Raw genomic sequence first — 19,575 nt, 5'->3', positions numbered from 1 at the left:
TAAGTCAACACACTGTTACTAGTATTCCACACAATGCTATCTTCAATATCTACAATTGCAAATAATACGGTTTTCTTGGAAACATTTCCTACAGAAAAGATGTATGCTTAAATTTGACTGTCAGTTAATCAGCACAACCTCAATGGAAGGGCTAACAGAGTTGGGCGCACATGGCACAAACCCACTTGTCTGATGGTTACACATTCCTGGTGCTGAGTTCCATTGAGACAGCTGGTCTACCTTCTGCAATTGAAAGGATAAAGAAGAATTAGAAAAACCACCAGGTGTTGCATGGAAAAAACAAATAAAATGCCTCAGTTTCTGTTATGGAAACTTCCATAAACTACATTGATTACAGAAGTTGAGAAGGAAAGGGAGAGGGAGAGAGAAATTGTAACATTACCTGAAATAAAATCATCTCAGTTGTTTCACTTGGTGTGGACAGACTGGTAACATCTTGCAGTGTGTTGCAAAAAATGCAGACAAAGAAGGATCAAAGCTACCTTTTGAAACTTCAGATTTCAAAGGGCACCTGAGCCCTATGACTGAGTTCAGGTTACACTAGAGAGCTGCCTATCAGAACTAAAAGAAGTTAACTTCTACCAGTAGCAGTCACAACTTTCACAAAATTATTTGAGACTCAGCTTGAGAAAGCTGACAGTCTTAAGTCCTGTCAAATAAATGCTCACAGTATACCAATAAAGCATGTAATATTTGTTGTGACACTTGTGTATTCCTAGAATCAGATCAAGAATTCAATTTCAAATAAGATAAATGCAACTGAGCTGTGCTTTGTATGAGATGAAGTAATGATTCCAAATATTTAACCAGTCTCCAACTGTTAGGGAGATGTGAGTTCAGGCAGGTCTCAAAAAAATCAGTCCTGATCATAGAATGACAGAATCACAGAATCATTAATGTTGGAAAAGACCTGTAAGACCATCAAGTCCAACCATCAACCCAACACCACCATGCCCACTAAACCATGTCCCAAAGTGCCATGACACGGACTGAGAACTACCAGAAATTATACTACCTCCCTGAGAAACTGCAATGGTTCAGCTGAAGAAGGCTTTTCTATACTAATGACAAAAGTGAAAATGCAGTTATCAGATACCTTAGTTTGGTGAAGAAAGGTAAGCAGCAATGTCAACCAACTGATTTTGTAAAAAGATCAGCTTTTCAAAATAAGGAAAGGAGCACCTCAGCATTTGGCTATGGGAACAGGTATTACTAAGGGAATAAAACCACAGCAAGGGAATAAACTTGAAGAGGTAAGTCAGATAATGGTAAAAATATTAAGGGAAAAGGATCATGCCTTCTTCTATCATGCAGAAAGACCCTGTGTTATTACTGACAAACTGTTCTCTTCCATCTGGTGTATATGCCCACTTGAGAAATAGAAGGCAGTTGGAGAGGTAAACCTCTTTGTCTCAGCAAGTCTTCTTCTGAACAGAGTGAAAAGTTCTTTTCTACCTTTTTTGTCTTTTTTGTTACAGCAACCTTTCTTGCCACCCTGTGTTTCAAGACTTTGAATTCAATATGATTTCCTATCCATAATGGGGCAAGGGAGGAGGTGGCATTTTATTTGTTCAAAGCCCCACCAGTTCACAACACTGACTTAATAGGCTAAAATTAATTTGTGTATTTATTGGTCAAGTCTTCTTGGAAAAATGTATCACACTCAACTGAAGAACCCTTCATTTTAAAGTAGTGAACTTCAAAATTATCTAAGGAAAAGAAAAATATTTTCTAGAATACACAAAGGTTTAACTCTTTCCTGGTGAAACAATCTCAGCCCTGCCTTGGGTTGTAGAACCTTTATGGGCCTGTACTGTAACTCAAGTGCAGCACAATCCATACTAAAGTGGTGGCATTAGTGGTTGCTAGTTAGAACTCATCAACAGTGTACTATTTTTTCATTGAAATGGTAAAGATTAACCTACAGGAGTAGTGAGCTTGGAAAGCTTTTGCCCCACACTCAAAAAAGGAGAATGTTCTTGTTGGGGCAGCAAGGGCAGACTCTGAACGTGCATATCAAATTATTGCTTACAGTATATGTAATGAATTTAGATATACGCTTGGAACTGTTAATGACACTAGCACCCTGGTAACATTGCAAATAATAAATATTGCTATGGAAAATACATTGGTTCCTAGCCCCAAATTAATGGCTATTCATGTTAAGTAGTATCTCCATTTCTTCCAAGCAGGTCAGAAGGTTCTCAATAACTTAATAAACAGGGGATTGTGCTTGAGACAGTCCAGTGTGCTAAACCAAATTACAGCATTGGTGTTAACCGCTGACAAATGTTACAAACTTTGGTGGCTTTACTTATTTGGATACCAGAGCTGAAAAACACTCCTGGATTCCCTAGGTTTTACACATTAAAAACTTTCATTCTGTCTCCCAGTGCTGTATTTAGTGCAGGATGGAAGCTAAAATAAAAACAGATTCAAACTTCATCCATCTTGTAAAAAAGAAGACTGTATGGTATTTTTATACTACATGGTTCAGTGTATAGTGAGCCACAAATCCAGAAATATCTACAGAATGGTGCTGTTTATGAAAGAATAAACCTACAAGCTTGTTTTCTTACAGTGTACTCCTTGTGCAAAGACATTTGCTTAGAAGGTCTACAGTACTTTTCGTTAAGGGCACAGAGTAACACGTGATTGTATCACTCTAAGGCAGTATTTTTTTGCCATTTTATCTTATTGTTGCCAACTCTAAAACCCATTTGCTTTGATAAGAAACATCACCAAAGAATGTTCAGCAAATCAACACTGTCCAGACTCCAGCCATTTAATTATATATACTTTCCTCTGTACCTCATGATGATAGACTGTCATCCATAAGATGAAGTATAGAGAAAACTGAGAGACTTATTTTTTATTTATCTGACAAAGACACATTTCTCTGATAGCATTACTTTTATTCTAGAAGCATATTATCTCAGCCTGGAAGACTGATAGCAAGCTTCTCCTCGTTTCATTCATCAGTCTGAAGCTTTTTCATGGCCTTGGCCTCTGTCTTTTTGTGAAAGACAAGTATATGTCTAATAGGACAACAGAAGTGCAACTTCATTGTTTCAACGAGCTCCCACAAGAGTAAGAAAGACTTAACATCAATGTCTTAAGCACATTCACCTCGAATGTGGAGGGAAGGGGAGGAGTGTTTTGTTTGTTAGGATTTGGAAATCTCTGAAGCTCAATAGTGATAAGTGTGTGTCTCTTTTTAACACATGCTAACAAAAATCGCACAAGTTCAGATACAGCAAGATAGCATCCGTGAGTATGTGCTACCCTGAGTTCTGTTACAAGAGTGGAGCCCAGAAAAGTTGAGAGAAAAAAAGAGTTCTGCAGAGGTAAAGGGACCCACATTGCACGCTGTGGTGGCTGAGGATAGCTGATGGCTGCTGAAAATGAGCCCATTGTACATCAGGAATATGTGATTAGGGAAGCACAGAAAAATGCCTGAACTTCACCATTGGCACCTTTCTACTCTTCTACCATGTTGGTACTAGCAATGTTTTTCCCTGAGTGTACAGAAAGGCTTGACATCAGGATACAACTTCAGTGAGAAAAAGTCACTAAACTCAGCCTATATACTGAGGGTTTGCAAAGACTGAACTACAGCTTGCAGGCTTTTCTGGCAATTAAGGCAAACTAAGTCCACCAGAGGTTCACACAAGCTGGCTACAGCAACACCACAAGGTTTGCAAAAGGAACTAAAGGAAAAACAACAATCCAAAAGCATTTCTGTACCTGCTTCTGTAGTAACAGCTCACCAACACCATGGTGCTCTCAAAGACTGGAGCCAATATAATAAAAGATTCAAGTGATGCATGTTCCAGACTCATTGCTGTTACCATTCAAGAACATTTTTAATTTATTGCTGAAGCTGAAGAATTAACTTTTCAAGCATGCTAAAGTTACAGAGGTATTCAAGATGTTACATCCAAGCATAACTCTGCCTTCAATTTTCAGTGACATCTGCTTCCCTCTTTAAAAAAAAAGAATTAAAATATCTCCCATCTTGTTTACACAATAGCTGTGACATATTGGAGATAGATTTTGCTCCTGATGCTGTTGGAAAAGAAGCCTACAAAAGTCTTCATTTTTATCCAGAGTACATTTTTATGGAAAGTCAAGTTTGTATTCTTATCTTAATTTTTACCATTAACTAACCACATAAACCACAAAACAGTGGGCAAATATTTAACCTTTAAGGTTACGCTAAGATTACGTACTGTGTAAGGCAGCGGAACGTTTCTTTCCCATTTCATGGTGATTAAAGTTGGAAGTGAGTACAAGGGCCCTTTCCTGGATATTGCTCCAGTTGTGTTATATTAGATGACTTCTCAGAAGAGACGAGGAGACAGTCATGGCAAGAGCCTTGGTTTCCACCTACCTATTCACTCCTACCTATCTGGAGAACCCATGTAGTAATAAGGAAAATGTTAGAAATGGCTGCAATAAGTGCAACAGAAATGCACTTCACTGAGCTACTGGTAGCGTGTGGACTCTCAGCAGTACTTGCAGCAGATTTTTAACTACTTCATCAGAGCTCGACTTTTTCAGGCCAATTCAGTGATAAGTCAGCAGCCATATATTTTGTTCTATGCTGGGGCTATAGCTGAAATACATTCACTTATTTCAAATGTGATCCATGCTGTTGCAAGATTGCCTGATCTGGAAGCCAGGAGAATGAAATAAGCATGGAAGAGGCAGGGCAGAGAAACAAGGTAGGAAAGAAAAGTAGTTATTCTGAAACCTTTTCAAGTATCTCAAAGTGAAGACTTAGTGCAAATTTGTGAAGCTGCTGAAAGAAGATAATGGCCAATTCCCAGCTTCAACACAATGGAAATTGTTTGAACAAGGACCTCTGAGTCAGTCACCACCCAATCTGCTGTGCCCAGCTGGCCACTTAGGGTGGCTACAACAAATTTCAGACAGAATTCAGTTCTTGCCTTCTTTTATGTAACTTTTTACTCACTTCTGCCCATGCAGCGTGCTATTTAAACAACCGTGTATAATACAGCTGTATGAATCATACACAGACTATTCCCATTTAGTGGGCAAATGTGAGGGTCCCTGAAACAGATCATATCAATACTAAGTGCTAGTATAAAGTAGAGATTTAGAATTGGATTCTGTTTAACAATCATGCAAATTTCCCTATGGAAGCAGGAAAGAAGACATACATAAGATATATACACTAAAAAATAAAAAGAGAGCAGAGACCTAGCTTTGTGCCAGGCCTGTCTTCACCTAAAGATCTGCCTGGCTAGACAGGCAATGGCATGTGAGACATAATAGAGCAGTGCTAGCAGCACGCATCGGAAAATCATGCTGATTGCTCCATGCATCAAGTCATAACATCGGCTAAAAATAAGTAAAGAATTTTCAATATAATAATGTTGGATTCAAAATCTTTCTTGGTTTTGAGCCTTCAGAATTCACCCTCTTGAGTAACTCTTCTGTGACTCTGAAACTTGCGTTGCATTTAGTTCAGAACAATTTGTCATTAAAAAATAAAATCATGTCATGGGTCGTAATGTGCGAGTTCACAGCATAAATGTTATTTTACAGATCACAAGAGAATTTCAGGGTGATGACCCAAAGAGAGAATATAACGTCAGCTTGTTCTCTATCTCCTTTGTGAATAGTTGTCACTCAGCATTACTCATTTATGTTTTCTCCATGTTTCTTCAGGTTAAAGAGCAAAAACAGTATTAAAAGATTCATCCTTACACTTAAGTGCAGATTGTAATAAAATGTTCCAAACGTTTACTGCTACACAAAATCCAGCTGCTTTTGCCATATTTTCTCTGAGGAGTCGAGCAGTAACTGCTCTTGTAGCTCTTTTTTGCTCTGATGCCTTCACAAGACCAAGGGTTAAGATTGTGGTGATATGGTAAGAACAAGGTAGATCAAAACAAACTTTCTCCTATATATGCACACAGAAAATCTCTGGGGAATGCAAGCCACTGCTGCTATGTCAAGTGTGGACCTCCGTGAACTACATGTCAACATACTTCTTTCCTTGACTACATGACAGCATAGTTCTTTCCTTGACTTTGCACCTACAAGATACCATGAATGAGTTTCTTGCTCCTCCAGAGATAATACAGGGAGAGGAGGAATAGTGCGCAAAGTCTGTTGTTAACATGATAATCTGAAACTTTTTAATGTGTAAAAATTATTAGGCAAAGGAAACCATAATATTTACTTTGTATTCAGCCACACAGGTGTAAATTCATTAAATTTCACAGAAGTATATAGTATCTCCCTAAATTTAGAAAAAGTAGTACCAGAAGGTATGCAGATGATGATAACCTATCTTCAAAGGAAAATTTAAATGGCTGTCTGTATCGCGACTTTATACCTGCTGGTAAGAATTGTGAGACTGGTGTCATAAATCAGTGTTCCTGAGTGTGATTTCTTTCTGATTGATAGTAAATATACATTCCAAAGAGTGCTTTCATGAACTGTGTGAGAAAGCTCGTCCATGCTCTTAAGGGCAGTGAAAGCCATGGATACTGTCCAGAGACTATACCTATGCCCTTTAGGTCCAAATCCTATTATAGGGAGATATTTTTAATTTTAGTGGTATTGTATGTGCAAAATATAAAGAAAAGCTCTATAGCTGTAAATCAAGTTTGTTTGTTTGTTTGGTCCTTTTTTTCCCATCTCTGTGCTTTCCCATGTTTCAAAACTCCATGCTTGGCCTTATTCTTTTACAGGACATGTTCCTATTTCTTTAATGTCGGGAAGTTCTTTTTTCTTTTTTAATTCTAATGTAATTTTGTTGCTTTTTTATTTCCCCCTGCCTCAGATGCCTTATTCTTCTGTTCTTGATGCTTTCGTTTCTTTAGTGTCTCCTGTATTTAAATTTAAAATTAATTTTATTTATAATTTTTATTGAAATTTATAATCAATTATTTATGTTATTTAGGTTTAGTTATGCTTGTAATATTTTTTTAATTGTATGATGATTTTTCTTTTCTTAGATGATCTCTGCCCTGAACAAGGATAATGCAAACTCCTTTGACATCTTTCAATTTGTATCCAAAACTCAGAGAACACACTTGAAATTTTTCTCTGAATTTTTTTTTTTTTAAATTAATCTTTTTTCTTTAACCTTTACTGTGGCTTGACAACATATTGTTTCCCTGGTATTGTTTTTCTTAAAAATGTACCTTCACATTCTACAACTGCGGCAAAAAGTCAGGCAGGAAGGAAATGGAAAAAGATTTTATTAGGAATGTTACAGTAAAGCAAAGAGGGGGGGCATGACTGTTACATTTATTGTCATAAAACTTGTTCACTTTTAGAAGCAAGTAATTCTTCCTTGATCCTTTATCATTGCCATATGTTAAACACCTACTTTCATTTTTCATTTTTATTGTTTTAAAATAGTTTGCTGAAGTGGAACTTCAGAAGAAATAATCAGTAATGGTCAGATAACTTGCAGTGCAGTGATTAAGGTTCCCTACTCTTGCCCTTTCTGTTTGCTTTTGGATTATTTTTTTTCCTGTTGGGATTTTTTTTTTTTGCTTCTTCCTTTCTTTTCCTATTTCACTTAAAATGTGAATGTCACTGAGGAATGTAAGTGAGCACAAAAGAAAAGTTCTTTTCCAGTTTTGTGTTTTCCCTTGTTTTCCAGATTTCTCCCCCAGTTTCCTTATTTACAAATAGGAAATATAGAAAGAAAAAAATTAAAAAAGGAAAAGAGGGAAAATAAAGCACAAACACCAAAATACAATTTTTTTCAGCTTTTTCATCTGAACTAATTTAAATACAACATGTTTGACTATGAAACAAAATTTTAAAAATTAAAAATATTGAATGGTGACTTTTTGAACCAAGAAGGATAATATTTTCATAAATAATTGGCTTCCTCACCAAGATATGCAACTCAGTTTTAACGGGGAAATTTTCTGGATAAAAAAAGTTGTAATGTTTTAACAGTTCACATTAAGTTTTATTTATAACAAAGGCCAAAATGAGAAAAAAAAAGTTGCAGGTGGTATTATTTTCTATGTTTACTTAGGCATTTCACAGGCCTAGGAAACACAGAAAGATGTTTTCATACAATCATAAAGCTTTAGCTGTTGTTTATGTCGCTGCTGATCTTGCACACTACTCACTGAGAGAAAATTGTAGTATCTGATCTAGGAACAGCTAAATATTCATTGACTGTAATCTGACTTTTCCTGTGTTATAAATGTCTTATGCTGAATTACATAATCTAAAAATATTAAAATTGTCTTAAAAGTAATAATAGATTTCAAACATACTAGAAACATTTCTAATGTAAAGGTTGGAGAGTAGTTACATTGGTTTTAAAGCATTAGTTTCCCACTTTATTTCAGCTCTATTTGACTGAGAAGCTTGGTGTTATGCACTGCAAATAGTTACTGACATCACAAAGATTCGATCGGGTTGTAAGGTATTTGATGATTGCACTTAACATTGATTGACCAAAATATATTAAATTTCATTTTAGGCAGGTAATTTGGATGTAATGGGCCAAATAGGACATCCTTGCTCTAGATTATATTGTGGCATGATGTGAAAAATTAATTTCTCTAAGCCCTTAATAAGTTAATGGAAGATTAGACTACAACCTACCATTTCCTGGTAGTTCATCCCATACCTTTGCCATTAACCTGACTGCCATTATGTAGGGAATACTGGTTTTTTTTTTTTTCAGGAGGCTGCTGAAGCTCCGAACATGTAGAAACTGACACTGTAATCTTAGAAAATTGTTTCATTTTACTAGCTTTTATGATTCAGATAAAAATGCCTAAAGCAGCAAAATTCTAAGAGAGGGTCCTTGAGAAAGTACATGAAATTGAGAAAAAAATTCCTCTTGAAAGTCAAATATTATAAGATTATACTTGTGTGTGTAGAAAAGCATCTTTATGAATGTTTAGAAAGATTTTACTCTTTTGTGATCAACAACACTACTATATTTTTTTCCTTTTTATCATGTAACCAGCTTTAAAAAGACACTGGATGATGTTACTGACCAGTTTTTCCAGCATTGTTGCTGGAGCATCATAGTGATGACTAAGTGACTATTAAAATCATGTCCCCAGTTCAGATAACCAGAGTTCATATTAGTCTCCAAGAGTCAAAGAAATAGACAAGATGATACACATTTTTTCAGTGATCCAAGTAAGTTTGCCCTGACTACACAAATAAAAACCTGTGAATATTAATGATATTAATATTAATGAATATTAATGGCTTTCAAGAGATAGTAATGTGATCAGCAATGTGCCATTTTTAGTTTGCATTGCTGTTTTAAAAGTGCCTTTGGATAACAATCTGAAGCTGAACTGACAGGTTCTGCTAGAAATAGAGAAAAGATTTAAAGGACTTCTCAAAATCTTTGTTTGCACTCCACATATACTCCCCCTCTTCTCCACCTCTCTTCTGTTGCTTTCACTTTTAACTTTTCAGTCTTAGCCAAGAAAGTGAATTATAAGCTCAGTTGGCTCAAATCACTATAGTCATTACAACAGAAACATTCAACACCAGGGAACAAATGGTATTTCATTATAATTAGGATTTGTCAATACTACAAACACAAACTGTACAGAATTTGATTAAAGTGCTGCTGTGCCCTGACCTGGTTGTGAGGTGATTCTAATTTGCAGTGTAGACACTTGGCCTTCTTTTATCTTTTTCCCTTTGTAACCTTCTCCAGTCCATTAATGATAATGGGATTTGATTCTTTCCATTTTATTTTGGTGAGGAGGTTGGAGGTGTGCACCATGGAGAGCTGCTGAATTGCTGTCACATGACCCCAAAAAATCAGCAAGAACATAGTAGAGTAAATTTCATTTTCGACACTCAATTTTAAGACATAATGTTACACTATATGGCCAGATAAGAGCTAGTTTAATATTAATTTTATTTTCTTCTTATCAAGGTTTCTTACCCTGTTTGATCTGCGTGCTAGCAAATTCAGTTGTTTCAGTTGTTTCTCAGTGTTTTCTATGAAGTCCTTTACCAGATATGCTTATCTCTATCTTTCATTTTCCTGATCCTAAGGTACTTTATTTCCAAATAATATTTTGCCTTATTTACTTCCTGGAAAAAATAAACAGAACAACAGACCCTATGGAAACAGGAAAGTGTTTTATGTCTCAGACAACAGAAAATGATATGCCACCTATGGATTAACAAAAAATAAATTAAAAACATTAAAGACAGCATTTTGTTTCTATCCTAAATAACTTTAAAGCAGGGTCAGTTTCTGGCTAGCTGTGGGTATGGATACCCATAAGGTAGGGAGTATTTAAAGTAAATCCCTGTCTCTGGTTAACTCAATTATTATGGTGACTGTGTTCACAAAACTTGAAATCATCAGTTTATGGCAACAGCACATCAAGCCCAGACCACCTAGAAAATGTGGGAATCTTATGGAACATCTTGTTAACAGTTTACTTCGAGTGTTCACCATTCAGAGTGAAAGTCCCTCATGAGTGGTGTTTCTCAAGGGTCCATACGGGGACCAGTACTGTTTAATATCTTCATTAGTTACATAGACAGTGGGATTGAGTACAACCTCAGCAAGTTTGCAGATGACACCAAGCTGAGTGGTGCAGCTGATACGCTTGAAGGAAGGGATGCCATCCAGAGGGACCTTGACAGGCTTGAAGAGTGGGCCCATGCAAACCTCTTGAAGTTCAACAAGTCCAAGTGCAAGGTCCTGCACCTGGGTCAGGGCAATCCCCAACATCAATACAGTCTGGGGGATGAATGGATTGAGAGCAGCCCTGCGGAGAAGGACTTTAGGATACTGGTGGATAAAAAGCTGGACACGAGCCAATAATGTGCACTTGCAGCCCAGAAAGCCAGTTACATCCTGGACTGCATAAAAAGAAGTGTGGCCAGCAGGTCAGGGGAGGTGATTCTGCCCTTCTACTCCGCTCTGGTGAGACCCCAGCTGGAGCACTGCATCCAGCTCTGAGGACTCTGGAACGAGAAAGACATGGAGCTGATAGAGCAGGTCCAGAGGAATACCATGAAAATTATCAGAGGGCTGGAACATCTGGCTTATGAGGAAAGGCTGAGAGACTTGAGGTTGTTCAGCCTGGAGAATAGAAGGAGATGGAGATGCTATTGCAGCCTTTCAGTATATAAAGGGAGCTTATAAGAAAGAGGGAGAAAGACTTTTTACCAAGGCTTGTAGTGACAGGACAAGGGGCAATGTTTTTAACCTGAAAGAATGTAATTTTAGATTAGATACAAGGAAGATATTTTTTACCATGAGAGTTGTGAGGCACTGGAACAGGTTGCCCAGAGAAGTTGTGGATGACCCATCATTGGAAGTGTTCAAGGTCAGGCTGGACAGAGCTTTGAGCAACCTGATCTAATGAAAGATGTCCCTGCCAACCCAAACCATTCTATGATTCTGTGAAAGAAATGGAAGTACATAAGAGGCAAATTCTGGAGAAACTGTGGGAATAAATGGGAAAGAGGAAATACAATCAACAGTAAAGCTGTTGAGAAAAAATATAGGTAAAAATTTTCAAAAACCCTTACACTTCTGGAAAAAAAAATGTTTTGAGTTTTAACTAAACTAAAACTAAAACTAAAACTAAAACTAATGAGGCTTAGCTTAAGCAAAAGGTTATTTAGATTTAGTCCAGTGAACCTGGAGTTTTAACAGGGTTAAACGAAGAGTCTTATTCTTTCTTTTGTTACATACTTTGACCTCTTTTTAACTGACAGAAGTCAAGACAAATCTCAGTCCTATGCAAAAAATCAGTATTTTACATGTGTGTGGATTTATATGCACATAGGGGTGTGTATATATGAATATAAGGCAAGACAAAAAGGCAAACAGCAAATGAAATCCAAAATGCATTTTTTGTAAAATCTTAAATTCTGTACCTTTCCTGTTTTTACTTAGGAGGGAAGCAGTCCCTAATCTACTCTTTCTGGAGATTTCAAACCTCCTTTCACATGTCTGTAACTGGAACAAATCCATACTTCAAAACAGAAAGAGAAAAAAGAAAGTAACTTTGGGAGAACACATAAAATTGGACAAATATGTACTTAATAAAATACAAAGGTTTTGTAATTAGTTGCATGTCATAAAATGATATTAATATATTGTATTGCTCTCTTATTAACAGCAAAAATTGTGGAAGAGCATAGGAAAGTATATGAGTCATCATTTTGGTCAAGACTACAGAAATTGTGAAATCATTGTTTTTATGCTGTTGTGGTTTAACCCCAGTTGTCAACTCAGCACCACACAGCCACTTGCTCACTCACCCCCAGCGGGATGGTGGAGAGAATCGGAAGAGTAAAAGTGAGAAAGCTCATGGGTTGAGACAACGTTCAACAGGTAAAGCAAAGCAAAACAAGGAATTCATTCACTACTTCCCATTGGCAGGCAGGTGTTCAGCCATCTCCAGGAAAGCAGGGCTCCATCACGTGTAACGGTTACTTGGGAAGACAAACACCATAATTCCGAATGTCCTCCCCTTCCTTCTTCTTTCCCCAGCTTTATATGCTGAGCATGACGTCATATGGTATGGAATATCCCTTTGGTGAGTTGGGGTCAGCTGTCCCAGCTGTGTCCCCTCCCAACTTCTTGTGCACCCCCAGCCCCCTCGCTGGTGGGGTGGTGTGAGGAGCAGAAAAGGCCTTGACGCTGTGTAAGTACTGCTCAGCAATAACTAAAACATCCCTGAATTATCAACGCTGTTTCCAGCACAAATCCAAAATACAGCCTGATACTAGCTACTATGAAGAAAATCAGCTGTATCCCAGCCAAAACCAGCACATACGCACACTCAGTACATACTACATTCTGAGGCTGCAGTTCAATCAAGTGGAGGAAGGTGAAAAACATGTTGTATTATGAAGGATGCATTTTAGAAGCAAGTACAGTTTTAGAATTAAATTGTAAGCCTCAGGTAAAGAGGTTGTAGGTTTTATCCTTGTTTTTGCTACAAATGTAAACCGAGCTCTTTAAAAAAAAAAACAAAAGGTAATGCAAGCCTATTAACTGTCATGAGAACCTCCATACAAAAAAGAGGGACTTGAAGCCCCTTTTGTGATCTTAGGAAACTCATTTGACTTCTGTGGATGAAATCCTGGCCTCACTCATTGAGGTCCTAACTGCTGTTGAGTTTAGGATTTCTTTTGCAATGTCCAACTTCTGTGTCTGCATGCTGGAGATAAAAGTAATTCTACACATCAAAGGGATGGTAAGAGGCTTAATTCATTAATTGTTCTAATTTGCTTTGAGGTCTTCAGATAAATGCTGTGGAGTTGTTATTAATTTATTCAGTTTATGAAAGCCAGTAGTAACTGTTCACAGCAGGTATAGCACGCAGTTGCAAAAATTAACATTGCTAATTATGAGTCAGAGCCCTGAGTTTTCCCCTGCTCCCCCGCTGGGGTTTGGCTGCCTGTGCTCAAGGCCAGCTCTGATCTGGTGCAGCTGCGGGACCCAGGGTCAGAGTGCTGGGGAAAGAGCTTGGAGGGAAAAGGCTGTGAGAAGCCTTTTTGGCATCCTGCTTCTCTTTGCACAAGAGGTGTTTTTAAGTAAAGATGTTTAGCCTTGTCTTTGCCAGAGCTATCTTACAGCTTTGCCTGTGGTCACCCATATGTCTTGCTGCTCCTGACCTGTGGACTTGACTTTCCAGCTTGACCTTGGACCTGCCTTGTGGCTATGGTCTAGCCTGGTGATCTGAACTGTCAGATTAACCCAGTCACTGGACGTGCTCTTTTTCTTGAGTACTGTGGGACTATGCCCTTTATCTTTGAGGGTGCTGCCCCTCCTGCCCTGCTGTCACTCAGCTACCAGCTTGTCTTCTTTTCTGGAGTTCCTGCTACTCTCTGACTCCACCTGCAAAAGAGTCACGTATCTGCAAAAGTATCACGGCCTGCTCATCCCCGCCTCTGAAAACAAGGACGTATTCATCATGTGTGGTAGTAAAAGACAACCTATTGTGGGGAATCTAATAATTATACCTTGGGTTTTTTCTAAAAAAATATTCACCAGGTTGTTACAAAATCTGGAGCAAGAAGAAAACAACTTCTCAAGATAGTCATTACAAAAATTATATCCTTTCTTCTGCTTGAGAAATACAATTTTATTGCGTATCCAAAAAGAAAAAGATTGTGGCTCCATAGCAAGTCCATCTTTGCATTGTCCAGGTTGTTACCTGGATGATGGAACCCTAATACTGATATCTTAGTGTGTTTTGTTTTGAATGCTTTGGAAGACAGAAGCTTAAACCAACCCTTAGATCCAAGGAGACATGAACTTAGTGAACACTTGTGACTCCACTCTGCTCTTCTTTTTAAAAAGTGTTAGTAGTTTCATAACTACAGTGCACAAGAGGAACTTCCACTGAACTTTAATAAGTTAAACTGTTATTTTTTAAAAAAAGAAGTGATCATCCAAACTATCTTGCTGCACTGCTATGCACCAATTAATATTGTGGCTATAAGGAAGCTTTTTTCTGTAATTTGCTTAGTCAATGCAATGGAGAGAAAGACTCTACAAGAGTTAAAGAGAATTTAGCACTTCGAAATATTAGCCAAATTATCTATCAAGGTGTTGTTTTACATGGGTGGAGATGGAAACATGAGGAACAGATGGACCAGAACAGAAAAAGGACAAAGAGGAACAACTTTGCTAGTGCTTTCTGTGAATTTTCAGAAACGTCTTCATAGGGACCTCATTTGCTGGGAGTTCTGCAACTTTGTGTATCATGCAAGAGTTGCCAATGTCAGTGTAACATAAGATATATCTATGATATTAAGAGGACCAGATCTTGTAACATCTATACAAGATTTTCTCCTATATTGTTTTCTTTGGGGACCATACAGCTGGAAGCCTATTTTTCCAGAAATACCCAGTAGAGACACAACTCTGTAGTGATTGATTTGGAAAGAGATAGACTTTAAGAAGTAATGAAATTCAAGGGTAATATAGCATACGGGTGCAACCTAGACTGTTACCAGAAGGAAGTAAGGCAGCTGAAAACAAATTCACACATTCATCATGTAACCCACATAAGCAGATGCTACTTTTCTTCCTCATAATAACAAAGTCCTTTGTATACGATCGTCCTGTGAAATTCACCAGGACAGCAGAAGACCAAGACATCAAAGTTTTTCATTAAAGATCAAACACCAATTCATATCTCTGCTTCACTTCAGGTGCCTGAATGTGCTGCAGCCCAAAGAAGGAATGCTTTGAAGATCCTTCTACTGGCAATACCAGCGAGGTAACATTAAAGTGTATTAAGTAACTTATTCCTTTCACCACTGATAGGAATCTCACCAGATCAAACCAGATTACGATACTAATGAAATTGAAATTCTGCATATCCTTGGAAGTAATGACTACAACCAGGAACTACAGACAGTATTCATGCTTGCTAGCTCTTATGTGAACACGCTAGCTGTGACATAATTTGATCTCAATGACAGTCCATTATTCCTATTACATATTTCCTAGAAAGTTTGTAGCATGGTATAGTTCAACCACTAAAACAGTACAGCTATTAAGATTTTTTTTTTTTTTTAATCACAGTCCTCACCAGTTAAACTGCATGAAGAATAATGCTGTTCATAGCTTAAGGTAGAGTCTTCATATTGTCCCTTACTCCAGCACTGCCCTGAAGACACAGCAGCAGCTGCCAACTTCTGCAAGCTTCCTGCAGAATGTGGCAAAGAATCTTTTTAGTATACTGATTAACTCACTGTAAAGGCATAGTGTCTTAATGGCATAATTTAAAGGGCTCCATGTCAACGCAAAGTACCTTGAATTTGTAGCTCACTTGATAAATGGTCACAGCACAAGAAACTAAAGGTGCTTAAAATGCTTCGAGATGCTCTTCTTTAAAAATACAATATAGTGATAATTTAAACAGAAAGTATGAGTTAAATTCCTTTTTTGGTTTGTTTGGTTTTAATTATGAAATTATTTTACATGTTTTGACATTAATCATTGCAGGTGATAATCACCAGAATGTCAACATACACAAGAATTCAGCTGAGTTATTTGAACTCTAATATCACATAAACAGCAAATTTAAAGTATTTTGCATGTAGCTACCATTGCTTTCTCTTCTGACCACACCAACCATAATCATTCTAGGTACTGAGCACGTCCTGAAGGTCCAGACTTTCCTAGCTTGCTTTGGCTTTAGATGTCAGACTTTTCAGGAAGAACATGGCACTTTAGAAGAATCAGTTCTATGTGTTTTCTTATAGCTGCATGCAGTAGCCAGCACTGTCTCTTACCTGAAACACTCAAGTAGGAAACGTTTATTTCTTGCTTTGCAGCCAAAACTCTCAATTTTTATAGTTTTCTCAGTTAGATTTTTATTTTGTAATCCGGAAATTATTTTTGTCTCTGTATTTCTTAGGTGCACCGCTTTCCCAAGTATTACAACAAATCACATAAAATGGAAGTATTTTTGGAGAGAAACACTTTTCTTATTAACAGCCAGAGCAGCTGCAGTGCCTGAGCTGCTTACAGGAAGCAATCTTTCACAGTTTTGTTTTTGTGCCATTTGCAGCAGGTCAGACTGGCAATGATGAGCTGATAAATAAAGTGATCTTTTTTTTTTTTGTTCTTCAACTCCATTTATTGAAGTCATGCTCCAACACCAATCCTCCAATAGTTGGCTGTGCCAACCTCAAGGACTTGTCTCTGCTGCACTGTCAGTCAGGCTTATTAACCCTTTGTACTGAAACTGTCATCTCATGTCTGAAACACAGAGGATGTCAGCCCCATATTATCAAGGAGAATGTGTTTTTTCCTTTAATTTCAGTGAAAAGAGTAGGACTTTTTAGCTACTTACTTACTTAGTGTTTTGTAGACTTTACAGAACTCTCAATTCCATGCCTCATATTCAGCTTAGTTGATGATTTCTCTCTTGACGATCCATGCAGAGCCACTGGGTGGATGATGAGGGTTTTTTCTGAGCTGAACAAGTAATGAAGAAATATTCTGGCAAAAAGTCAACTACTTCATAATCCATTAGGGACGATAGAAAAATGTATCTGTCAGTTTCACACACTGCACAACACATTTCATGCAGGTTTGAACATTATTAGTCCTCATTCAGAAATTTGAAAATGGAGGTACAGAGGGTACCCTTCCCACTCCCCAGTTATTCACAATTTAATTCAGTAAAATCATTTACATGGTACATCATGTTGGGAAAAAAAAAATGTTCCAGTTAAGTAATTGTCAGTGTCATGAAGTTATATCCACAGACAATTGTTTTTATTAGATGAGTTTCCAGAATAATACCTCTAAGTATCTTCCAAAGTATTTGAATGTTAAAAGAATGTTCAGTAATGAGGCTGACTATATGAAAGCTTTAGTATAAATAGGACTGTTGGAGAATTGTAAACCCCATAGAGGAATGCATACACCATGATAAGAGAGAAATTATTGTAATTAGGTTTACCAGTCCATGTAAGAATGAGGTCAAATGTTGCCATTCAGCTGTTTCCATATGTATAGCAGTAAACTTCATTCTTACAAGTAATATACAAAGGCTTATCAAACCAGCTGTATCATGCTAATAAAAAGGACTGATACTTATATAAAAGAACTATGTTGTTACCCATACTACATTACAACACTAACCCATTATAAACAAAATACCCTTACTACAGTTCCTCTCACAGGAGGGGGTAATTTCTCAAACTGCATCAATTACTGATGCTGAAGTCATAGCTGACTCCTATTGCAGCAATTAAATCTTAGCAAACTTGTTTTTTTCTATGCAGTAGTGGGCAGATCTTAACCCCCTCAACTGGGTTTTGTGGTTTCTAACCTGGGGATATGAAGCAGATCTCAACCAGGGAGCACGTCTGTAATATACATTTAAAAGATAAGCTTGTGTAATAGATTTAACAGAAAATACATATAGGCCTCATTTTAATCACTGAAGCAAAATAATTTTTCTTGGAAAGTATAAACACTAAAAGCTACCAACATTAAACCCTACTAAATCGCACAAATACATATCTAAAATTAGTAACCAATCATGAAAAGAGCCATTTCACAATGCAACAAATTTGTGTCATAAATGCTATGTCAGTGTAAAAATTGTCCTTTTTATAAGAGTGTATGCTCCGTTGTTTGCCCAGATACTTATGTAAACATACTCTGTACAGTATTGATAGGACGTATAGTATGCACACTGTACTTTGGAAAGCAGTCGTTTTACTGGAAATGAAATACATGACTTTAAGAGTTTTACAAATACTGTAAAATTTCATACAGTTTAAATCTGTCACAACAAATTTCTATAACAGGTTGTATTTTTTGATGTTCACCAGAATTGTTATTATAAATTGAGTGATAGCTACATGAAAGGGAATATAACAGTCTACAGTTCTTTCCAATATCTGACGAAAAATTAAAGTAACATTAAATGCACAGCTAGCATACACTGATAATGAAGAAAATAAATCTTTGAAGAATTAGAGTGCTGTAGCTGTTTTTTTAACTAAGAATTTTTGCTATTTTTTTTTTTAACTAATATTCGTACCATTATAAGGAGATCCACAGAGAATACAGAATACCCTTATTCATGGTCTCTAAACTGTAGTCCAGGAACAGTATTGCATAAATGGTTTTCCCATTAGCCTTTGCAAAACTCATATACCATGCCTTTCAAGATCTGGGACTTCATGAAAACTGACTCTTCATGCTGCCTATGAACACGCAGTTCAGTGGAGATGCATGTCATCTGTGGCTATTTTTTTCTGTGCTGGTAGCAGTTTGAAATCAGAATCTTTCTCAACCAGAGCAGGTAATTCTCTGTTCTTGCAACAATCTTGTCTGAACAGTGGAAGAACCAAGATCATAGGAACAGTGGCTGCCTCTCTTTCTGCCTTCCTCGCTATAAGGAAAATACACATTATATGTGTGTGCTTTCCCAAAAGGTCAGTATTTACTAACAGGTGAATCCTTTGCTAGCAGGGAAAACAGTAATAGCTATCTCTAAAGGTGGTACATTTTTGAAATTTTTTTCATGGACTTTTTTGTTTCTACCCTTTTTTCTAGAACATAATGGGACCTCATTGACCTCCAGTCAAGGCACTTGTCAGTTAAAGGAACAACAGTGAAGATTATCTGTGATTTTCTTGGTTTAGATATAGAGAAAAGCCAGGATTTAATTAGTCTCGTGTGAGAAACAGACGAGGAGGAGGTATTATTCAGATATGAGCCCGACATCCATATCAAACTAGTACTTTACCTCGGCAGCTGGTCAGGTGAGATGAACTATCCAGGTAAACAAAATGGGTGCATGTGGTCTGCATGCTATAGAGTGAGAACCATGTACCTAAATATCTTAATACAGATTATGACAGCAGGGGAAGGAAAAAGAGAGTACAGCTTGCAGTGCTAAGGCTAGACTAGACTGAGACTATTCAATCACAGATCTCTTAGCATGTAACATGGGCCTCATTTATGCTCACTTACTGCTCCTTACCAATGAAACAAATGATGGTAGCAAGTATGTGACTAGAACCAACCACATATATACT

Source organism: Gavia stellata, chromosome 3, assembly GCF_030936135.1.
Source record: "Gavia stellata isolate bGavSte3 chromosome 3, bGavSte3.hap2, whole genome shotgun sequence".
Lineage (NCBI taxonomy): Eukaryota > Metazoa > Chordata > Aves > Gaviiformes > Gaviidae > Gavia > Gavia stellata.
Note: the sequence above shows the minus strand (reverse complement) of the source record.